Genomic DNA, 18728 nt, shown 5'->3' with positions numbered 1-18728 from the left:
TTGTTTATATATATATATATATATTTTTGGGGCATGGGCGTGTATTATGTATTTTTAATTACCTATATGTATATGTATATAATTGTCTTTTTTAAACAAAGATTTATGTCATATATGCATGTATGTAGTCAGATATGTATTTTGTAAATACATATGCAGATATATATGTATTTTGTATTGTAAATATATATGCAGATCTATATGTCTATGTATTTTGTATATTTTGGGATATGTATATGTAATATAGATATATGTCTCTTATGGAATAACAATTCAGTTAGGTGATACCAATTTATATACTCATTTCATACACTATGTGCTTGTCTCTTTGAATCAAGATTTTATGTCATCTACTTTTGTATTAAATTAAGATTTAATGAAACATTGCCATCTTTCATACTGAAAAAAAAAGAATCAAGATTTATAAAAGAATTGTAGTACATCTGGTTGACACAAACTTGATTGATATCAAATTCATTCAACAATGTGAAATACGAAACAACTGTTAAATTAGGATAACATTGAATAAAAAACTCGTTAAATACTAAAACTAAACTTTGTTCATACCAATAATCATAGAAATATAACAGTAATGAGCACCAAAATATATTAAAATACAATATCCATGTCTGTGTATGCCCTATTTTCTTTAGGGACAGTTGAACTAACAATGTCTCTCAAAATATTCGGACCAGCGAATCTGCTCGTAACATTATCAGTCACCTCACTTTCACTTATCGCACCATCATCTTACTTTTTTCGAGCATAATCCCAAAGTAACGTACCATATCTCATACGATGGTTGGAAGCATTGAACTCGTTGGTTGAAATATCAACCTTTTTGTTGATATTTCTTTCGATATGCATGTTCAAATTGAGCTTCTCGGATGGTTCAATTTTGTCGGGCAAACTCTCTTTTTACTTCTTGATGTTAGACCCACTTTCAACATTTTTTTTACAGTTATCACAACCTGAAATAGAAGAATAAATAACTACAATTGCGACTTTACTTAGAATTCACACGAAATTTGAATAGGAAGAAACACTTTTAGAAGTATTGTATTAGCAAAACTCATATTAAATAGAATGAAAAAGATGAGTAAAGAGATATGTTAACAAAGGTAAGCCCCAATTTTTTTTTTTAAGAAATAGTTTGAGTATATAAATGGAGAAGAAACGTACTTTTAGAATGAAAGTAGAAGAAACATATTTAAGTAAAAATAAGTATTCTTTTGATAAAAGTAGTTTTTGAAAGGTGTGAAACCTTTTGAAATAAATAAATGTAGGGATACTAAATGAAGATGTTCATTTATACTATAATATACTCTTCTCATAATTATCAACACACTATTTAAGGAGAAACTGAATACTATCTTATAAAAAGGGAATTAATTTTACTATATAAAATATAAAATCGAATTTTGTAAATAAAATAAAATAAATATACATTTTAAAAAGTTTCTATAACTTGCAATTAAAAATTTATTAATACAATTATCTAAAAGTATTGCTATAACTTGTAATTTTCAACCCAATAATTGCATAAGGGATAATTTTCTAAATCATTTGATGTTTGGAATTCAATGATTTAAGAAAATACTATGTAGGTTGGCAAATATATTGAACGTATATACAATAAATAGCTATAATTTTTAAGAAAATTAGAATATATAACTATATTTTGAATTTGGTAACAGATCCTTTAATAGAGGCATGTCCACCTCTGTTCTTGTTGGCCATGGAACCTAGAACCTATTTCTTCTTCAACTCATTTCCAAAAGTTTGTCACAAGTGTGATCTATTTCTGCAATTTTTTAGAAATACATCAAGATGTTCTTTATATTTGATCATTCATGAATTTGATTTAATCAACTCACTCAATTGTGTTATAAATTAAACTACAAATTCACAACATTGATACAGACACACCCCAATTGAAATTTTATAACAAATTTTTGCAAAATAAAAAAAATCACTTCAGTTATTCCTTGAATGGAAGTTTTTGTTCCTCACGTGACACTTCTAGTTCCTTGAATCAATAAGTAAACAGGTTACTTTGTTATGGGGAGTAGATGCTAGAGGGTTGTAGAGATGATCATCGAAGACGATATAGAAAGGTACCAAAAGTAAAAAACACCAATGATGAAAATGAGCTATAGTGGAACGTGTATCTCATAAAATACAAGTGTTACACAATGAAATGTATGTTGGGTTCAAGGTGTATATATCAATGAAAAATGGAGAGAAAGGGAGACACTAAAATGGATAGTGTACTCTTTGAATAGAAAGTTCACTAATTCTCCCACATTGGTGGGAGAAGGGAACTTTTAAGTGTTTATAATAATAAACACTTACTCCACATGGTAAGTGAGGCAAGAACAAGGTGATGCTTCGCGCCATCGTCGCTCGGATTTGGATTTGGATTTGGATTTGGAAAATGATCGATGGGATCTATCATTTTAGATGAATTTTATTTGAAACTTGTTTTACAAGTGAAATTTCAATCCAAAATCTGATAACCATGCAAATGCATACGCAACGCATCTCAAAGGGATGCGACCCTTCGAGGTAAGAGGCATACTGTTTCACGCTGTAGGCTGATCTACGCATGTACTTCGATGACATACATCCACAGATCAAGCACAGGTCCAGCACAGACGGCACAAGTGATGCGATTGTACTGAATAGGTGCCTTTTTGCTGAACCAATGCATCCTTTCCAAAAGTACACATTAAAGGCTATAAATACCTGATATATTTCTCAGGTATAGACATGATTTTTTACAGCAAAAACACTCTTCATATCTTCAAAAAATTCATTGTGATCATTAGCTGTTGAGTGAGTTCGACAAATCCAATTATTTGAGGTACCGCTATATTTGGATTGAAAGCCATTTTATTCTGGGAGAAAGATTCCAAAACCTCAGGTACAATGAGGGAATTATTCCTTAAGGACATTCCGTGAAGTCGAGGGACTTGACTTTAAAATTCTGTTTTATCTTATTTCTGAAAAATAACATACTTCTTGGATAAATTATTTTTAATTTTGTGTTGAAGGTGTTAAGGAACTTCATAGGTGTTCTTGTTTTGAAACTTGAACTTATGTTGAAGTTATTGTGCCCATATACAGATTCTTGTACCCAAAAATATTGAAAATAACAATCTTAAGGAATAATTTTTTGGAATCTGTATTGCTTAGTTTCTGGAGATTAAAGCTTTAAGCTTTCTACTCCGTTTGAACTTAACTAGTGATTTGAAGATATAAAATCTTCATCACAAGTTAAAGATCACTCAGTTGACGATTGTAAGTCATAGAAACTTCATCCTTGAACTAGAAACAAGGGGTGTTTAAATTTGCTGCAACTTTATTAATAGTATTTTGTTATACTAAAGTTACTGTCTTGTTGTGACAGAAAAATGACTAGTGATAGTCAAGTGCATGATGCTGTGATGATTGTGGTGGCAACTATTATTGCCACGATGAGTCGTGCTAATGCTCTGTAAGCTATGGTACCAGCGAAAAAATCCAAAAAGTTTGCGGGTATTGACTTTAAAAGATGGCAGCAGAAAATGTTTTTCTACCTTACAACTCTTTGTCTTTAAAGGTTCACATTTGAGGAAGCTCCGGAGGTGCCCGAGGGAACCTCTGAACAAGAGCGATTTGTGATTATGGAGGTTTGAAAACACTCCGATTTCCTTTGCAGTAACTACATCTTGAGTGGTCTCCAAGATGATCTCTACAATGTGTATAGTAGAACAAAGACAACAAAAGAGTTATGGTGAGCGCTAGAACGGAAGTACAAGATAGAGGATGCAGGAACTAAAAAGTTCTTCGCTGTAAGATTCCTGAAATATAAAATGATAGATAGCAAGTCTGTTGTTTCCCAAGTACTAGAACTGCAAGTGATCGTCCATGATCTCCTTGCGGATGGATTCCGGTGCTATTCGCTATGTTTGTGATAATAAGGAGTTGTTTTCGACGTTTGCTCTGGCTCAAGGAGAAGAAAAGATCTACATAGCAAACTCTGCTACTGCAAAAGTTGAAGGAACAAGAAAAGTGTGCTTGAAAATGACTTCAGGCAAAGTGTTGACACTCAACAATATCCTGTATATACTAGAGTTATAGAAGAACTTGATTTCTGTATCACTTCTAAACAAAAATGGATTCAAATGTCTATTTGTTTCCAAAAAAATTGTACTTATTAAAGGAGAAGTGTATGTGGGAGAAGGCTACCTTAATGAGGGCTTATTCAAAATGAATGTAATGAATGTTGAAATCAATAAAAGTTCAATTTCTTCTTACTTACTTGAGTCTTATGATTTATGACATGAATGATTAGGCCATGTTAATTACAAAATGTTGCTAAAACTGATTAACTTAGAAGTGTTGCCAAACTTTGAGTGCAATAAATCAAAGTGTCAAACGTGTGTGGAATCAAAGAATGCTAAGCATCTGTATAAGTCCATAGAAAGGAATTTCAATCCCTTAGACTTAATACACACTGATATTTGTGATTAGAGGTCAACACTATCACGTGGTAGGAAAAAATATTTCTTAACTTTTATTGACAATTGCACTAGATATTGTTATGTCTGTATGCTAAACAGTAAGGATGAAGCAATAGATGCGTTTAGGCAATACAAAACTGAAGTTGAAAATCAGTTAGAGAAAAAGATCAAAACTATAAGAAGTGATAGGGGTGAAGAATATAAATCTCCTTTCGATGAAATATGTGTAGAGAATGAAATTGTTCATCAAACTACGGCCCCGTATTCACCTCAATCTAATAGACACTACCAGAAATTCGCTATTTTCCGATCAAAATTTCCGACTGGAAAAAAGTAGTCGCAAATTTTTGACTACTTTAGTCGAAAAATTTGCTTTTTTATTATTATTTTTTTATCAAATATTTTTTGATACTATTTGTGACTACAACAGTCAGAATATTTGGCGGTAAATTTTGAAATATATATAGTCCAACTGTTGTAGTCGAAAATATAAATAATTAAATAAATATATTAATAAATATATAATCAATACCAATGTATTTTCGACCACTTTAGTTGAAAATATGAATAATTAAATAAATAATTAATAAATATATATATTTTCGACCACTGTAGTCGGAAATACTAATAGCCAAATAAATATATGACTAAATATATAATCATACCAAATTAAATAATTATTTAAATAAATTATTATCAATATATTTTTGACCATTGTAATCGAAAAATAAATAATCAAATAAATAAATTATTAAATATATATTTCTGACCACTGTAGTCGGAAATATAAATAATCAAATAAATAAATTATTGTATGAGTGACCTTGTTCGAGAGTTGTAAGATGGTATATTGTTGGTCGTGAATGGTATAAAGTTGCTGCTAACATTTACTAAGCCAGTAATAATATTTCAATGGAAAGCCAATGAAGTTGATTATCCACAGTGAAAGAATAAAAGAGGTTCAACAAATTAACACTTTTTTTAGAAGGGCTAAAATCATAAATTTTGAATACCAATACCTTACAACCACTCTGTCTAAACCCTAGTTCAGAATCTTAGACAAAAAATACCGCAACTCGGTGGTTTGAAGGCGACGGCGACGGCAACTTGGTGGTGACGCCGACGCCGACTTGGTGGCGGCGAGTTGGAGGTTTGTTGTCTTTCTTCTATATCGGAACCTCTTTTGATGAAAAATATACTATTTATATATGATTAAAATTATTTTTATGTATATAGTAAGTGTTGAGCCCTCTACAACTAATTTTTCTTCAAATATTGAATTCTTTTAATTAAAATTTTGGGTTGATAAGGAAATTGATTTTGTTCTTAGCGTTGTTTCATTCCTTAGTTATGCCATTTATGAATTTACTAGACTGGTTGTTATATGTACAGAAGCTGGAGTAAAATGAGTTGGATAGCTTAAAAGTAGAAATTGTTCTAAATGATTGTTGTTCTCCGTTACAAGACTTGGCTGAGTAATATCTTAGTTTTCAGATATTGTTTTTCATTAGTAAGTCAAGAGCTAGGTTATCTGGTGTGTTTATAAATTGGATGGTTCTGTATATATGGAAGTTCTAGTCTATCTTGGTTCTTCTTGTATGAGTGACCTTGTTCGAGTTGTAAGATGGTATATGTAATACCTCGAGTTTTCATGTCATAAACCTCTCATCCTTTCTCATGAGATCAGATCCAGTCCAAAGTAATGGTTACTCATAAGTTGACACTCTCGTTTCTATCTTAGCCATATAGTTATTTTTCTTGAGGATTCATCCACTTGCAGACCAGTTCAGTAGCTCATTATTCTTGAGATCCACTGATTCAGTTCTATCAGTTACACATGATAGCTTGAAGACTAAGATTCCTCTATGTTTCAGGTTAATTATCCACATTCGAGGACGAATGTGCCCAAGGGGGAGATAATGTAATACCCCATATTTTCGTGCTAAAATTCTAACTATCGTTCCTACACGTCTAAGATCTAATCCAAGTGATTCTCACGTGAATACAAGTTGCATGTTCATTATCCTAGTCTATGGAGTAGTTTGTAGGTGGAAAATGTTTACAGCAATGACCTAGAACAAGGTTGAGCTAAGACCAATTGATTCATCCAAAGTTTGACATTCGATTCTACAAGGGTCAACTTCAAACGTGAATATCTCTTAATATACATGGAATTTTTCATATCAAGACCTATCAAATTTTAGATAATTGAATTAGCTTTCCAACGATACCAATTTTGCAAAAATCCAATACCCGAACAAACAGTTATGCCCATTTTCGTGAGAGGCAGTAAGGGTATGCGATGGGCAATGTGCCGCCCAATCAAATATGTGCGATTGGGAGTGTGAGGTACACTTAAATGTCTGCCATAAGGTGTGCGACGCACACCTTAAGGTCTGCCATGGGTTGTACGTCGCATACCTCACTTCCAAGTGCCAAAAACACCCCTATATATGTATATAACATGGGATTAAACTCCCATAACACCAAAATAAGTTTACTTTCTCTCAAAATTACCAAGAACATTCATTAGGGTTTCAACCTAAAAATTCAAATATCTCAAGATTTAACCATGAGTTTTTAATAATTCTTCAAGATTTGGCATCCCCATTTCGAGGGCTATAAGAAACACTTATTATTTTCACAAATAGAGTCCCAAGGTCAAGAGTTTATTTAAAGCTTCAAGTTTAAGGTATGTGGGGTTTTTCAACAAGAACACTCTTTCGTTCTTGTGCCCAAAAATACTTTCTTTTACGAAGTTATGGATTTCATATATTCTACTATAATTTGGACGCATGAACTTATATCCTATATTGATTATCATGATATTATGATATTTTTGATAATTTAGAAGCGGAAGTATATGAGAATGATGATATTTTGTGCCTTATAACTGAATTTTCCAGATTTTAAAGGGATTTATATATGTTTATGATGTAAAGCTTGAATCTTGATAAGTTTTAATGTGATATTGAGATATGAGTTTTGAACTCTATTTGAGATTGTTGTTTTTGAGAAATCATGTGTTATAAACACCTTGAGTTTGAATGATTTGAGATGATGAAAAAGCTTTGACCTTTTGGTCGCAAAAAGGGGTGTTTTTGAACCCGAGATGAGAAAAGAAATCCACTTTTATTGATTATTGTGAAAAGAGTAGAAAGATGGCTTCCGTTATGAATTGTTGAACTGTTTATTAGTGGATTTTATTTTAAAAAGATCAGAGCTAAGTTCGAGAGTAGTCTTTAGCACTGAGCGGGAGGTATAGCTGTTTTAGTACTTCCCTATAACTATGTGCCCCCGTAGGATATGAGCCTGAGGCTGATTTATATAGTGATCACTAGTGTTTGGACTGATGATTTAAGGTCCTACTATGATGGCAAGGAATAGGGCGACTCTCCCCAACGTAGGTAGAACGTTGGACTCCATGTAGCTCACATGGTTTATGTCGGTTGTAATAGACTCCCAGTGTATGTGTGTATTCTTCTATCTGAGATGAACATATAATTGCTTAAAAGATTGAGTTTGAGAAATTCATTGTTTTTGAAAGATTTAAAGACTATATATTCTAAAGAGAATTGTTTTGAAACTTGATTACTCTATATGTTTGAAACCAAGAAAGAAGTGAATTGAGAACTTATTGTAATGACTCACTTGTTTTACTTTACATGTATTATTCATCCATGATTTCGATGATTTAATTCGAGTTAAGTGAGTCATTTATATCAGCATGCATAATTTTATAAACTGAGATGATATTAAGATATTATTTTATATATGCATTGCACCCCCATATGCTTGGTACGTTTCCATGGTACTGACCCACATATTCGTATGTGGGCTACATTTTCTCAGAATATAGGTACAAGGTATAGTATGCACCTTCAGATCCAGTCAGTTCGTGGTATCCAGTCAGCAAGTGATGAGTCCTTTTGATTCAAGGGCTTGGGTTAGTTATGCAGAACTAATAGTGTTGTAGTTTCTTTATTCAGTCGTATTGAGTTGGGATAGCGCGAGTCATAACCTGGCTACCTACAGTCAGTACTAGTAGAGTCTTCATAGACAGTCAGTAGAAGTTGATGTATTCCATTTTGGTTTTGGTTGTAAAAGCAGAGTTGTAATCTTGTAAATTTAGTTTTGTATCTATCATTTTCAAAAAAGAGTTATTTTTCGTAGATTTGTATAGATTTATACTTTTTGTTCAGTTATTTATGAGTTATGCCAGTAGAAGGGTTAACTTGGGGTAACTGGGGTCACTTGTGATTCAAAGCACCGTGTGACGTCTCGGGACCCAATTTCGGGGCGTTACAAACTTAGTATCAGAGCATAAAGTTCAAGTGTCCTAGAGTATCTATGAAGCCGTGTCTAGTAGAGTCTTGCAGAATGGTACGTTGACGTCTGTACTTTTCTTTGAGAGGATACAAGGCATTTTGGAAATGTCTCCATTCTTTCAAGTCTTTAATTGTGCTATAGGAAAGTTCTCCAAGAAACTTATACAGATTCTCATCTTACCCTAGTCAGGCTATCTCTGCCTTATTTCCAAGGTATCAGAAATAGTTGAGATTAATTCTCCATGGATAGTTATGGAATTGTAAGAGAGCTACAAAAGTATCCTATCAGTACTTTTTGAGTTCCAAAAACTGAAGTGCTTTATCAGGCCTATAAAAATTGTGCACTAAGCCCGAGTCAGATATGCTTTCAAATCTCTCCTCATAATCTATAATGATAATCTAGCCCGAGTCAGATATGCTTTCAAATCTCTCCTCATAATCTATAATGATAATCTATACTTCCTTATCTATGTATTATTCTTGAGACAACATGATCTACAAGTTTTAATTCCTCTCCAGATAATGCTCTTATATTTGCTAGCAAAAGTTTCAGAAGTTACAAAGCGGCTTGAGAGGATCCTTTTAGTGTGTTATAAGTCCCTCAAATTTAAAGTTATGTTATCGTTCTTATGAGTTATTCAATTAAGATAGAGTAAGGTATATTCTTAGATCATTGAATATTGTGTGTCAAGTTTCTTTCTCTTGTATTATGTAATCTTGTTATCATTATGTTTGTGAAAAATAAAAGTCTAGTGAAGCCGTGCGAGGCTTATTTCGATTCACTAGCATAGTTACTTTGTTATTCATATAATTTTCTTAATCAAAACACAAAATCAAAGTCTAGTGAAGCCGTGTGAGGCCTATTTCGATTCACTATCAACTTGTTGTTTATCTTGTTGTTCTTGCATTGGTTTCAAGTTTGGGTTTAGAAGTGTAACGATAAGAAAGGTGGTAAGGGTAATTTTTTGAGTGTATGTATAGCCGAATCTTCTTTTTACATATGATCGAGTTAGTAATAAAGTGATATATCCTTGTTTGTTAGTTTAGTGAAAGTTAGAGAAGGAGATTTTAGTTAAGGTGGATTGTTGTTTTCTTAAGGTAAGAAAAGAGTTATTGATTGAATTTGTTGTTCTAGGAAAGTATAGGTTTTTATGGAAGTACTTAGTGTTGAGTATTGTTAATTTAGGCTTTCCTGAGATTGCAAGAGGAAGTTTAGTTGAAATTTATAGATCTATGAAAGTAATTTAGGCGTGAAGATGGGTAAATAGTAATGATGTTAAGAAGGAGGATGTGTTAACGGATTATGAATAAGATAGGTTGTATGAATATGATCGATTGTCATTATGTACTAGTTTTTGCTAATGCCGTGTTCTATAGTTTTGAAGTGAGAATGGTGTATGAGATTGGGTTGTAAATCATGTTTAGTTCTAGACATTAAGTTTGAACAATTGATGATTTGGTTGTTGATGTTAGTAAAATAGAGGTGATCTAGTAGGCCTGAACAGTGTATGTAAGAGTGTAAGATCATATGTTCGTAATTAAGTATGATGTAGAGGTGTGCCCAAGGTGCTATGTGGCTATATTATTTTTTCCAAACATTATTGCATATTGTGTGGTTAGTAGTAACGTTGAGTTGCTAAATGGAGAAAGGCTAGTTAGATAATTTATGATGTTCTTGATAGCTAGGTTAAGGAGTTATGATTGAAGATGTTGAGCCTTTTAATTATGATTTTATTCTCATGATTTAGGGAAAATATAAGAATAGAGGTGTGATCTTGGTAGGTTATGATTATGTGATTAGAGATGTAGGTATGGTTGTAAATATGAGTGTAAGTCTTTGATGATGATTATTGAAGCTAGAAAGTTAAGGATGACATATGGATGGGTTGTTCAAGAATGAAGTTGGTAAGTTCAAAATTAGTTTATTTCTGTGAGTTTAGCATTTATGTTTAGATAATATAATGATGAAATTATGGCTTAATCTCAAGGATATGGAGTAGACCATCATACTTAGAATACCAGCTTTGACCTAAAGGGTAGATGGTTAGTAAAGAACCAAACCGATCTTTGAGAATTAGATTGTGATACATGTCAATAATGAGTTATGATGAGATAGTGATCCCTTCTTACTCTAGAGTATTCCTTGGATTTCAGTCATTACAACACCAAATCCATCACTTGCTTGATAAATCCATAACATAGGCCCATGCTTATACCTATCATGTGTGCTCAAGCCCATTCTCAGCTTCTAGCAAGCATGTAACAACTTCACTCTATGATTCGAGTTATCTGTTATGAATCTATGAATTTCAGTCTTATGTTGAATAGCTCATGATAAGTATAAACTCATGTTTTAGAGTATGACTAGTTTTTAAACTCATGATACTAGTGAAGTTCGCATTATATCATGCATGTCCTCAACTTAGATTTCTTTAATAAATCCATGCCTTTGATATTTTATTCCTCAGGACAAAGATAAGTGTTAATGTTATGTATTGTAGTTTTTGTGCTTCTGGTTCATATGTGTTAGCCCTTCAGTGACCTCTTCCTATGTTAAGATAGTGGTGATGATAGTGGATAAGCAATGGTTCAGATGTGAGAGAGTTGATATCCCTCATTAAGAAAGATTATTTATGCTTTTCTATCTAAGGCTAAAGTGTGAAGTAAGATTGAGGCCAAGTCTTTAATACATGTCATGGTTAGTTAGAAATTATGTGTATGTTTTTAAGAATAGTGCAAGAAAATTGTTGTTGATAAAGGTTTACAGAATATGCGAAGTATGCCTTTAGGCGTATTTGCCTTGAAGTTATATTTGATTTTTAATGATAGGCTTGAATGTCATGTTGGGTGTAAGATGATGAATGCAATATGCACTAGTGAATCCATATAAAGAGTTTTAAATTAGTCATTGAAGTGGTAAGGCATGTTATGCTTAGGGTGTGAGCTCTAAGAAGATCTAGAATATTGAACCTTGTGGTTTAGACTAGTATTGTGGTTTGGCATGTTGTATCTTGTGATTTAGTGTTAGGCTTGATCATGGTGAGAGAACTTAGTTCAGTTTAGACCTTAATATGAGAATTATAAGTTGAATCAAATGAGTATGGTATTTAAGGGGAATAGTATAGTTGAGAGAGCATTTGAGAAGTGATGCTAAGCTTGAAAGTAAAAAGTTGTGTTGCCTACGGCCTGGCAATCCTATCCTAGTTTATGAGTTATATAATTATATTTCATGCTTTAGAGTTATATCAATGTTGTAATTCCTTAGTCAAATGTCTTGTTCAGAGCATGCCCAAAATTCTTTGCTCCCTAATGTCAATAGAATTTCGTAGAAAAGTGCTAAAGAAATACTCTTTTTGAGTATGGGTAGTCAGTATGATCCAATCTATATAGCCTGTAATCTAGTTTATCAAGCAAGGAGATAAGCTCCTGTAGATTCTTAATTTTCCAGCTAGTCTTACTATCTACAGTCTTATACGTATGTACATTCCAAAAGGCAATGTGTTTGTGTCCAATTAAATTATGAATTCAGCTCAGTTCATGCATCAGTTTTAGTTTCAGATATAAAGTGATGATTCAGTTCGTAAGTATCCTGTGTAGTATCACAGTCTCTTCCTAGTATTTTCATCAAATTATTATAATTCGGGGACGAACGATCCCAAGAGGGGGATGTTGTAATACCCCGAGTTTTCATGTCATAAACCTCTCATCTTTTCTCATGAGATCAGATCCAGTGCAAAGTAATGGTTACTCATAAGTTGACACTCTCGTTTCTATCTTAGCCATATAGTTATTTTTCTTGAGGATTCATGCACTTGCAGGCCAGTTCAGTAGCTCATTATTATTGAGATCCAGTGATTCAGTTCTATCAGTTACACATGATATCTTGAAGACTAAGAATCCTTTATGTTTTAGGTTAATTATCCATATTCGAGGACGAATGTTCCCAAGGGGGAGATAATGTAATATCCTGTATTTTCGTGCTAGAATTCTAACCGTCGTTCCTACGCATCTAAGCTCTAATCCAAGTGATTCTCACATGAATACAAGTTGCATGATCATTATCCTAGTCTATGGAGTAGTTTAGAGGTGGAAAATGTTTATAGCAATGACCTAGAACAAGGTTGAGCTAAGACCAATTGATTCATCCAAAGTTTGACATTCGATTCTACAAGGGTCAACATCAAACGTGAATATCTCTTAATATACATGGAATTTTTCATATCAAGACCTATCAAATTTTAGATAATTGAATTAGCTTTCCAACGATACCAATTTTGCAAAAATCCAATACCCGAACAAACAGTTATGCCCATTTTCGTGAGAGGCAGTAAGGGTATGCGATGGGCAATGCGCCGCCCAATCAAATATGTGCGATTGGGAGTGCGAGGTACACTTAAATGTCTGCCAGAAGGTGTGCGATGGACACCCTAAGGTCTGCCATGGGTTGTGCGTCGCATACCTCACTTCTAAGTGCCAAAAACACCCCTATATATGTCTATAACACGGGATTAAACTCCCATAACACCAAAATAAGTTTACTTTCTCTCAAAATCACCAAGAACATTCATTAGGGTTTCAACCTAAAAATTCAAATATCTCAAGATTCAACCATGAGTTTTCAATAATTCTTTGAGATTCGGAATCCCCATTTCGAGGGCTACAAGAAACACTCATTATTTTCACGAATAGAGTCCCAAGGTGAAGAGTTCATTCAAAGCTTCAAGTTTAATGTATGTGGGGTTTTTCAACAAGAACACTTTTTCGTTCTTGTGCCCAAAAATACTTTCTTTTACGAAGTTATGGATTTCATATGTTTTACTATGATTTTGAAGCATGAACTTATAATCTATATTGATTAACACGAGATTATGATATTTTTGATATTTTAGAAGCGGAATTATATGAGAATGATGATATTTTTTTGCCTTATAACTGAATTTTCCAGATTTTGAAGGGATTTATATATGTTTATGATGTAAAGCTTGAATTTTGATAAGTTTTAATGTGATATTGAGACATGAGTTTTGAACTTTATTTGAGATTGTTGTTTTTGAGAAATCATGTGTTATAAACACCTTGAGTTTGAATGATTTGAGATGATGAAGAAGCTTTGACCTTTTGGTCGTAAAAGGAGGTGTTTTTGAACCCGAGATGAGAAAAGAAATCCACTTTTATTGATTATTATGAAAAGGGTAGCAAGATGGCTCCCGTTGTGAATTGTTGAACTGTTTATTAGTGGATTTTCTTTTGAAAAGATTTAAGCTAAGTTCGAGAGTAGTCTTTAGCACCGAGCGGGAGGTATAGCTATTTTAGTACTTCCCTAGAACTATGTGCCCCCGCAGGATATGAGCCAGAGGCTGATTTATATAGTGATCACTAGTGTTTGGATTGATGATTTGAGGTCCTACTCTGATGGCAAGGAATGAGGCTACTCTCCCCAACGTGGGTAGAACGTTGGACTCCATGTAGCTTACATGGTTTATGTCGGTTGTAAGAGACTCCCAGTGTGTGTGTGTATTTTTCTATCTGAGATGAAAATATAATTGCTTGAAAGATTGAATTTGAGAAAGTCATTGTTTTCAAAATATCTAAAGACTATATATTCTAAAGAGAATTGTTTTGAAACTTGATTACTCTATATGTTTGAAACCAAGGAAGAAGTGAATTGAGAACTTATTGTAATGACTCACTTGTTTTACTTTACATGTATTATTCATCCATGATTTCGATGATTTAATTTGAGTTAAGTGAGTCATTTATATCAGCATGCATAATTTTATAAACTAAGATGATATTAAGATATTATTTTATATATGCATTGCACCCCCATATGCTTGGTACGTTTCCATGGTACTGACCCACATATTCATATGTGGGCTACATTTTCTCGGAATGTAGGTACAAGGTATAGTATGCATCTTCAGATCCAGTCATTTCGTGGTATCCAGTCAGCAAGTGATGAGTCCTTTTGATTCAAGGGCTTGGGTCAGTTATGCAGAACTAATAGTATTATATTTTCTTTATTCAGTCGTATTGAGTTGGGATAGTCGCGAGTCATGACCCGGCTACCTACAGTCAGTACTAGTAAAGTCTTCATAGACAGTCAGTAGAAGTTGATGTATTCCGTTTCAGTTTTGGTTGTAAAAGCAGAGTTGTAATCTTGTAAATTTAGTTTTGTATCTATCATATTCAGAAAAGAGTTATTTTCCACTGATTTGTATAGATTTATACTTTTGTTCAGTTGCTTATGAGTTATGCCAGTATAAGGGTTAGCTTGGGGTCACCTGTGATCCTAAGCACCGTGTGACGTCTCGGGACCCGATTTCGGGGCGTTACAGTATACTATTGGTCATGAATGGTATAAAATCCATGCTAACATTTACTAATCCAGTGATAATATTTCAATGGAAAGCCCGTGAAGTTGATTATCCATAGTGAAAGAATAAAAGAGGTTCAACAAATCAACACTTTTTTAGAAGGGCTAAAATCATCAATTTTGAATTTTCTTTGACTGATATTGTAAGATGGCTCTATCAATGTATGAAAGATCTTCCAGTCATATATACAAGTTTCATCAGAAATGGCTTTGCGTAGAATTCTATGTGTATCTATATTGAGTATCCGTTTCCTTACATTTCTTCATAAGATTGCATACTATGTACTTATTCAACTTAAGTATCCGTTTCCCTACTTCTTTGTTAAGAACAACAATTTTCATTGTTACAAAGGTAGATATCTCAAAATAATCTACATGTTCAAGGTCAAATGTATATTTATTAGAGTCCTTTCTTGTTTCATTTCACAGCTGATAATTTTCCCTTTTCGATTTAGATCCAAAAGTGACTAGAAGCAAGTTGGAACTAACTCTTGGAGCAGGTACTTAAATATCCATTAACATCATCTTTCTTTTGCATATCATTTGAATTTTCTTCTTCATTATTGTAAATGCTCAAAACATAGCCATAATGATAAAGGATGATGGAGAGACAAGTATATTAGGTTTCACAAATGTATGGAAAGTGGAGTTGAGATTGCGATGTTTTTTTCTTTTTTATTTTCCGAATAACCTGTGATTATTGATATCCTTCCAGTTTGTGGTGGAGTATTAGTGGTGATAACTTGTTTAGCTATCTGGTTTTACAAGAAGAGGAAACTTAAGTCCATCCCACTTCCTCTCAACAAAGAAATTCTTGGACATTCTTAAACACGATGTTGAGGGAGGAAGCATATACTTTTGTGTCCTAGTCTTCTCTTATACAGAACTTGAAGAAACCACAAATGATTTCATTTTCTCTAGAGCACTTGGAGATGGAGGTTTTGGAACTGTTTACTATGGCGAGTAACTTTCTAATCCAACTGAGATATACATCAACTATTTCTTCATGTGCCTAATTCTTGTTCATTAATGAATAGGAAAACTTAAGGATAGAAGAGAAGTTGCTGTAAAGTGCCTCTACGAGCACAACTGCAAGCAATGGAGCAGTTTGTAAATAAAATTGAGAAACTTACCAGACTAAGGCACATTAATCTTGTCACCCTCTATGGCTGCACTTCAAGGTGCAGCCGTGAACTACTCCTTGTCTACGAATACATTCCAAATGGAACTCTTGCTAATCACCTCTAGGTGATAGAGCGAAGGATCGATCACTCACGTGTCCAGTCGGCATGAACATTTCCATTGAAACTGCTGGTGCATTGGCATACCTGCATGCTTCTAACTTAATATATTGTGATGTCAAGAGTAACAACATACTCCTTGATCACAACTTTAGTGTTAAAGTTGCTTATTTTGGGATTTCAAGGCTCTTCCCTAATGATGTTTCACAACATACTCCTAGTTATTGTTCTTATTTTTGGTTGTGACATTTAGATGTTTAATCTATTTGATTTGATATTTGTTTTGGATGTTTTAAAGTGGTTGAATTTATAAATTTTTGTCTGTGTTTGACCCTATTGTGAAAAATACATTAGTTATGTTGTTTATAATCTGATAGCAGTGTAAGCTAATGCAAGATTTAATTATATAATTACTGGGTGAATATTTTTATTAAAATTCTGACAAAAGTGGTCAGAAGATTAAAAAAAGGGCAGCCCAATGCACTAAAACTACTGCTATGCGCGGTGTCCGGGGAAGGGCCCTACCATAAGGGTGTATCGTACGTAGCCTAACCTTGCATTTCTGCTAGAGGCTGTTTTCAAGGCTTGAACCCATGAATTCCTGGTCACATAGCAGCAATAATAATTATTTATTAATTTTTCGACGACAGTAGTCAGAATAATTATAACTATTAAATAATTATTTATTAACTTTCTGACTACAGTAGTCGGAATAATTATAATTATTAAATAATTATTTATTAACTTTCTGACTACAGTAGTTGAAATAATTATAATTATTAAATAGTTATTTATTAAATTTCTAAGTACGTTTCCGACTATAGTTGTCGGGAATTTCTGACTACAGTAGTCAGAAATATTTTTTCGACAAGCTATATTTTGACTACCATGAAACAGTTGGAAAGTAGTCTGAACTACCTTGTTTTCCACCCACATTCCGACTACATCAGCCGTCAGAAAAATGATGCTTTCTAGTAGTGAGAATTGCGGAAAGAAAAAACCAAACTTTGAAGAAAATGATGAATGCCTTACTTATAAGTTCTGTGGGGGAGGCTATTATAAGGAAACCCAACTTGAAATATTTCAAAGTGTGGGGGTGTCTAGCGAAGGTCCAAGTTCCTATGCCTAAAAAGGTTAAGATAGGACCTAAGACGGTGGATTGCGTGTTCATAGGAAATGCTAAAAATAGTAAAGCATATAAATTTTTGGTTCATAAATCCGAACATCTGAATATTAATGAAAATACGGTAGTTGAATCAGATAATGTTGAATTCTTTGAAAATATTTATTCATATAAAACTAGACATGAATGGTCTAGTGGGGGGTCTAAACGACCCCGAGATGAACCAAGTGAGAATGTCCATAATGATGAGAATCAAGATGCAGTACACGTCAAAGAACGTCAACTTCGTTTGGATTAGATTTTGTAACATTTCTGTTAGAAAATGAGCCTCAAACTTTTAAAGAAGCGATGTCGTCGTCAGACTCATCCTTTTGGAAAGAGGCAGTCAATAGTGAGATTAATTCAATCTTAAGCAACCATACGTGAGAATTGGTTGATCTTCATCCAGGAAATAAACCTTTAGGTTCTAAATGGATCTTCAAAAGAAAAATAAAAACGGATCGTACTATTAACAACTACAAGGCAAGATTTGTAGTAAAAGACTTCAAACAGAAAAAAGGCCTTGATTACTTTGATACATACTCACCAATAAAAAAGATAACGTCGATTCGAATGTTAATTGCCTTAGTGGCAGTATATGGTCTTGAAATCCATCAAATAGATGTGAAAACAACATTCCTAAATGGAGAATTGGAGGAAGAAATTTACATGGAACAACCTGAGGGTTTTGTGGTTCCAGGAAAAGAGAATAATGTGTGTAAACTTATTAAGTCTCTATATGGACTAAAACAAGCACCTAAACAATGACATGCAAAGTTTGATCAAACCATGTTGGTAAACGGGTTCAAGATAAATGAATGTGATTAATGTGTTTACATTAAAGCCACTCCAAATCACCAAGTCATTGTTTGTTTGTATATGGATGATATGTTAATCATCAGTAGAGACACTTCTAACATAAATGCTACAAAACGAATGCTTGAGAGCAAGTTTGATATAAAAGACCATGGAGTTGCTGTTGTGATCTTAGGAATAAGAATTCATAGAACTCCACAAGGGTTGACATTGTCACAATCTCATTATATTAAAAAGGTACTTAACAAATTCAAGTATATGGAATTCGGTATTGCCAAGACTCCGTTGGATATGAGC

General features: G+C 33.3%; 1 pseudogene; it reads left to right on the top strand.

The window, feature by feature from the left end:
* The first annotated feature begins 2608 nt into the window (after positions 1-2608).
* LOC124899560 lies at positions 2609-16732 on the top strand (annotated as a pseudogene).
* Positions 16733-18728: the final 1996 nt, after the last annotated feature.

Source organism: Capsicum annuum, chromosome 6 (assembly GCF_002878395.1).
Source record: "Capsicum annuum cultivar UCD-10X-F1 chromosome 6, UCD10Xv1.1, whole genome shotgun sequence".
Classification (NCBI taxonomy): Eukaryota; Viridiplantae; Streptophyta; class Magnoliopsida; order Solanales; family Solanaceae; genus Capsicum; species Capsicum annuum.
This window is presented reverse-complemented; position numbering and strand designations above follow the sequence as displayed.